The 7,107-nt window shown below is 34.1% G+C and overlaps 1 pseudogene across 1 annotated transcript; it reads left to right on the top strand.

Moving 5' to 3' along the window:
- Positions 1-2,118: 2,118 nt before the first annotated feature.
- LOC143601852 (protein PIN-LIKES 7-like) lies at positions 2,119-5,791 on the top strand (annotated as a pseudogene). The gene is made up of 7 exons (XR_013147732.1): positions 2,119-2,229; positions 4,172-4,342; positions 4,518-4,631; positions 4,754-4,854; positions 5,122-5,174; positions 5,263-5,445; positions 5,560-5,791. The product of XR_013147732.1 is annotated as a protein PIN-LIKES 7-like (transcript).
- The last annotated feature ends 1,316 nt before the right edge of the window (positions 5,792-7,107 follow it).

The following is a 7,107-nucleotide window of genomic DNA, read 5'->3' on the forward strand; positions in this document are numbered from 1 at the left end:
TTCCGGGCACCTAAAACACAAACCTTCTTTGCGGCGTTGTTGTATCGCTTCCGGTGATAATCTTGTGAATGGAAGTGGTTTTGGTGGTGTAGGTAAAAGTGGAGGATTAGAAGGTTGGGAAGTCTTATCAGTTGGAGTTATTTTAGGAGTGGCCTGGGAAATCGGTAAAGTAGGTGTGGTGGAAAAAGTGGTCCATGGTTGAGAATTTTTGTTCGGGTAAAAGGACTTGGGTTTATAAGGTTGTAAGTGTAATTTATCCTCCAAAAGTCTTGCAAGTCCACCTGCATCATGCAATGTGGTGGGTTTAAGGACCGCTTGTTCGGCTCTTATATCTGGTTTAAGGCCTGAGATAAAGCAATTTAGTAGGGTGTGTGGGGATAAACCGGTTATTCGGTTACTAATCTGCTCGAATTTTGTTTGATATTCGGCAACCGAAGCGGTTTGATGAAGTTTAAAGAGGGTAGCTTCATGGTTCTCATAGGTTGAAGGACCAAAACGGATTTCAACCTCACATTTAAAATCCGTCCAGGTTACCTAAAAGGTCGTTATTAGCAAGATGTTGGTACCATGAAAGTGCATCGTCGATGAAATGGAATGCGATTAAGGATACACGTTCCCCAGGACGAACGTTGTAATATGTAAAATAGTTTACGTCTTGAAAAATCCACCCAAGAGGGTTGGAGCCATCGAACATAGGAAGGGTGATTTTTGGTTGACATGGGTAGCGATTGAAGTTGTTGGCCGGTGGTTCTTGACGATTAGGTGGTGTGCTCGGGAGATCGTTGAAGAGATTGTCGGTGTTGATGGAATCGGAGAGTTCGGTGACGTGGTTAACGAGGCGAGCTGTGGTTGTAGATTGGGCATCAAGTTTAGTGTTAAGGTTTTCGGTGGCTTTAATCAGGGCATCTAACTGGGCAGTTAATTGGTTCGAGTTTTGAGTTTGGGATGTGGAAGCTGCGATGGTGATAGCTATCAATTGAGCAAGTTGGTCGGTGACGGAAGGTGGGAGATCATCGGAGGTGGAGGTTTCTTTGCGTGGCGGCATAGCGGAAGGAAGAGACAGGAATGAAAGCACCAAGATTATTAGCCTTTTGTAGTAGGCAAACACTCCAAAGAACTTTGGGCAATTTTCTCATATATTTCTCAAATGCAAAACAAGAATTTAAACATGTAGGAGACAACGGTTTATCACCACGTCCCTTATTTAATGGAAAACATGTGCAACTACCTCTAGAATGCAGTAAACTAAACCTAAAGACTAGGTAAACATGAGAATAAAAATAGGAAATCATGCAGTGGGGGGACATGCAGCTCAATCTATTAATTTGTTGGGCTTTCTGATTTGCCTCTTGAGCCTTCCCTCTATATTAGGTTGTAGTTGGGCTTGGTTAGTTGATGGGCCAGCCTGGTTCATATAACCCAACTAAAGCAATGGCAGTCACGTGTTTCAGAAAGGTTACGAAATATATGGTTCATTTCATTCTAATATAGATGTGTTGGGCCATACACTCACATAATAAAATAATATCATTATTAGACCATAGGATATCCACCCCTCACCATCCTTCACGTGTCTTACATGGACATCTCCTCATCTACTGATGGGTGAAGAACACCACGTGCGTGCCTGCCCAAATGACCACGCATGACGGGTTTCAAATAATCACAGTCATATGGGTCATGGTCATTCCCCCATCCACCCAATCAACTTTTCTTTTCTTATTAAATAATATAATGGTGGAATCTTAGGTATAACATGGGTTAGAAGATAGGATTAAGTGATGAAGAAAAAGCTGAGTAACTGAGTTAGCATTGAAGCGACGAATAATGAAAAACGAGGCACATGAACGGTAACATATGGTTTTAACACACACAAAGAAACTTACAATTATTAATGTAGATGACGTTCTCTTCTCATAATAATAATAATAATAATAATAAATACCGTTAGAATACATAAATCTTTATCTCCAAAATACTGGGAAATGAATGATCTAATACGGTATACGGCAATCAACCTTTATTTTTTGTCCTGTGGTGGTGGAGGCGAATCCCCAATTCCACAAACACCATTTTCATCATGTTACCTCCTAACACAATGAATGTGCACCTGGCACCATGACATTCCCTTTATTCCAAAGAGATCAACATCTCTATAATGCATATACAACCAATAATAATAATAATTTGGATCCTTCCACCGGAGACGATCAATCGCTTCCGATCCAGGTTTGTTCTTCTATTATTCCCGTTCTGCAATATTCTTGATCATGATCAATGTTCGTGTGCGTGTGTTTTGCAACTATATATGTTTCCAAACATTCATATGATTAATTAGCATGATAACATCATAGGTGATCTATATTAATGATTAAATGAAGTTGTTTTTTAAGTTAATGAAGAATTCATAGATCTTGGGTGTTTGGGATCTATAGGTATTCGGAGATTTTCAACTATATATTGTTTATTTAATATAATATTATAAATTGAATATATTAAATAATTGATAAAAAAGAACTTTACTTTATATATATATATATATATATATATATATATATATATATATATATATATATATATATATATTCTTTCTAAAAGCAGGCAAACGATTCATATTGTAAAATATATTCTTTCTAAAATAAGTAGGCATAAGATTCGTACTCTGTCTATCATCAACTCCGCCATGCATCCTCTATCATGGTCTACGCGTACTGAGCTAGTACTAGTTACCAGTTCATTAATTTAAAAAAATACATCTTTGAATATCAAGGTGATTTAATCTCATTTTGTCCACTTTATGCATGATGAAGTAAAGGCCAAGATCTACCCACTTAGATTACTTGGTATAATGAATATTTGATTATAAGTTAAGTGTGACCACTACAGCAAAATAGTTTACGTGAATAATATAACCAAAAAGTTAAGAATTGAAAGGAGAAAATATCTGTTTATGATTTCCAACTTGGAACCACGTCACGCCACAACAATCTGGGCCAGCAAATTAAACTCGAGAAACGCCATGCATCGCATCTTTCCCACCCCCACATTATTAATAGATAATTTGCTGGGACCTACCTCTTCACCTTTACCCTCCAGTTCCACCATCTAAATAATTCTTTTTTTAAAACATTAATAATGAACACATAAATTATGAAAGAAAAAAGATGTGTCCGAAAAGATAGATGTATTTTTCTTGACAAAGGGAGAAAAATTAAAGAAGTTAATGTTTTATTATTAAAAGAGGAAAAAAAATCATTATCCAATCCATTTTGATACGAACGTATTTTACCTTATTAAAAAGGAAAACTATTAACTTATTCTTATTTTGTACAACATAATTAAAAAGCAACCCTTTACTTTTCTAATTTACAAAAAAGTCATTTAACTTTTTTTTATTATAATTACTCATATATATTTTGTCAATTAGAGCAGGACATGAATTCCCACCGTGTCAGTGCGTAAAAAATCCCATTTGAAGTACACCACCAGATAAATAGGTTGTCATTTGATCTGTTGCGCCAATTTTACTATGGTATAGAATTTGTTGCGCCAAGGTGACAACATGATGCCTTAAATTATAGATGAGGTACCTTAGTAAGTTCCTTAATAATCTAACGAGTAAATAATTAAATATTTTGTTAGTTTTGTTAAAGGGTATTGTGAAACCTACCTGCTCCTTTAAATTTTCATATTCATACAATTTAAACATTTTTGTTCTACCTTTTGCCATATGTTATATTTTACCATCATTCTTTATCTGCTTACAATATGGATTCCGTTTTAATACATTTTATGCCAAAATTTAAATTTAAAAGAGAAACTGGTATAAGATGTTATAATTAAAATGTAATTGTTTTATATATATTTGTATGTTTTTTTTTTTTGTAAAATTGCAACATTAAAGTATTAGCATGTGAAGATAATAAAGAATAGACATTCGGGTTGTGTTCATGTCATGTTTGGATTCGTGCCAGAATTTCAGGTTCGTGACGGGATGGACCCACTAACCCTCGAATACGACCTGTTTAGCACCCCGAATCAAAAAAGGTTGGTGACCAGTCCTACCTATATGACCCGTGTGTTTACTAGTTATTCCTAGTTCTAAGCGTTTGTGACCTGCAAAAAGTAAACATAACCATAATCTATAATGTAATTTGTAAAAGTTTTGCAGCTGGGGTGTTTCTTTATATGGACATATGCATACCAGTTGATAAGAAATTCAGCTGTAAAGTTGAATGCAATGAAAGCAGCCGAGGATTTGTTGAAGAAACCAAACAAAGACTTGGATTCAAACGAAAAAAGTCAACTTTTGAACAGTGACGGTCAAAAGTTGACTTTTTTCGTAAGACTCCCCTACTAAGGAAAAGATTGAGAAAAGTCTGTTGGTTGTCTGTACACTTACCACTTACCACTTACCAACTTACCATACATAGACAACCAACAGACAAGACTCTTTGCCATGCATATATGCGATTGTTTAAATAGAACCGAACTTATTGTTCATTTATTTTTTGTAGTTGGTGTACCAACAATTAGCAAGCAAAGAGGAGAAAAAGCTTTCTAAAAGTAGACTAATTGAAACTCTAAATAAGTTATTGGAGGAGTTGTTAGCACCTCCAACCATTGGTGCTGTAAGTTCTTTTTTTGGTGCTGTAATATTTGTGCTATAGATATGCATATGTTACCTATTTAAAAGGTGATATATTTATTATCTTTGACTAAAGTAATATGTATGCAAAACTATAATCACCAGATTGTAGGATTCATTTTCGGCGCGGTTCCATGGTTGAAAAAGCTTCTGATTGGTGATGATGCTCCGTTGCGAGTCATCCAAGACTCTATCACGTTACTCGGGTACAACTTTTCATCTTTGCTTTCATATATTCTCTTATCGAACATATATCTAAAATATTGGTTTGGTATACCCGTTTATGATCCTAAGTGTTACAAATTATTAATGTAGATGCTCATTACATGAAATCTGATCTTAAACTCACCTCAAACACCTACTGGAGTTATGATTTTAATAATTTCAAGTTTCTAACGACTTCAACACTCTTTATTATATCTATAATAAATGTCATTTGCTTTGTCATCGTAACATTTTTCTTATTGATTTAGGGATGGAACATGACCTTGCATCACCCTTATACTTGGAGGCAACCTCATACAAGGTAAATATATAAACAATGACAGAAAATAATATGTTGGTAGAACCAATATTATGTTGAGAACTGATATTATATTTGCTTGGATTAACAGGTTTAAGAAACGCAAGCATAGGACCTCTTACTATTACTGCTATCATCATAGTGATGATAATTCTTCCCGCGATTGGAGTCGGTGTTATCAAAGCAGCCGCGGCTCTCGGATTACTTCCACCCGATCCGCTCTTTAGTTTTGTGCTACTGCTCCAGTTCACTGTGCCCCCTGCCATGAATATTAGTAAGCAAAAGCTTTGTTTATATAATATAATTACTGTAATAATAAAGTTAAAGAGACTTGTGATTAAAATTTGTAGACTTCTTTTAACAGCAAAATGTTACACTAACTATGTAGGTACAATGACACAATTGTTCGATGTGGGACAAGAGGAGTGTTCGGTGCTTACAATGTGGACTTACATAGTTGGAGCATTTGCACTTACTGGATGGTCAACGGTCTTCATGGCGATTTTGACTTGAAAGTTCACTTTTGGGGTATGGCCAGTCATATGATATACTGGGTTTATTTTTATTTTTATTTTTGTTGTTTTTGTGGTATATATTTTTCACATGTTTCTGTCGTATAAAGGTTGAATTGCTTATGTGTTGGTGTTTCTTTTTCCTTCATGTATCAGACAGAAGTTGATGCTGTGTAATTTTGACATTTGTACATAAATTTTGCTTCATTTATTTTTGTTTAATTATATAAGAAACCTTTCAGTCAAACATTATTTATGAAAAAAAAAATCTAATAACAATTAGCAAGACATGGAGACCTTTTGGTAGGGCTGCAATGAAGATGAAAGCTCTTGGTAGGGCTGCAATGAAGATGAAAGCCCATGAAGGGTAATCCTTTAGTGACTGTTTGGTATCATTTTATTGATCATTAAAAGGCTATAACTTGATCATTAAAAGGCTATAACTTAATGGTTCATAATTTTTTATTGATTTAGAGGTAACCATTAAGAGTAGGGGTGTACACAGTGACGGATCCAGAACATAATGTCAGGGGTAGTGGAAATTTTTTTTTGTCACGACTTGTTATTGAAAGACGTTTCCAGTGCAAGTTTTTTACACCTGGTTTTGGTTTTCAAACATGGGTGCGCCAACACGATTTTCAAACAGTGACTAATCGAAGGAGAAGTATAATAAAGAACATGTCGGTCTTTGATTCTTAGGGAAGAAGATATTGTAGTTTGTATATGGAAGCTAGTCGATTTCTTGATTTACAAACAGTATACAAAAAATTAACAAAAGATATTTAATTGCTTATAATCTACCTATACTAATAAACAAAAATAATGAAGATGATGTGTCATCACCACATTCAATCTATGTTTTAATTTTCCTTATGTTTTCTAATCTCTACTCTCCTTAATCCATGCTATCCATGGGTCATGAATTTAATTAGCATGACCCATTAGTTGTAACCCATATAAAAATGCATTTAATGTAATATAAATTACACTAACTTTTACTAACTCTTTACAACTAATTATACTATTAGATATAGAAAGTTTCACCATGATTATTTATAAAACATATAAACTAATATACAAACTATTGAATATCTATAATAGTTTAAAATCAAATATTTAACTATTAAATTAGTTAAATAATGATTTACGAACCATTATCATATAATTATTAGTGACCTATGTTTAAATAGATATTTAATTTTGTGTGTACTTTAAATTTCGTTGAATATACACAATATCTTTAATCTTACAATTTGTAAAACATTATTTGAGGTTACATGGTTATTTGGTTGGAAGAGAGCCTGCTTATAGTTTATATTCCATAGTTTGTAAACAACACTATTTGGGGTTACATGATTATTCATAAATCAAATAATTTTGTTACACGTATCAATGTTGTCAAGGGATGATATGTGGACATCCGT

This window comes from Bidens hawaiensis, unplaced genomic scaffold, assembly GCF_021521415.1.
Source record: "Bidens hawaiensis isolate Kalapana, Puna unplaced genomic scaffold, B.hawaiensis_p1.1 tig00057277_1, whole genome shotgun sequence".
Taxonomy (NCBI): domain Eukaryota; kingdom Viridiplantae; phylum Streptophyta; class Magnoliopsida; order Asterales; family Asteraceae; genus Bidens; species Bidens hawaiensis.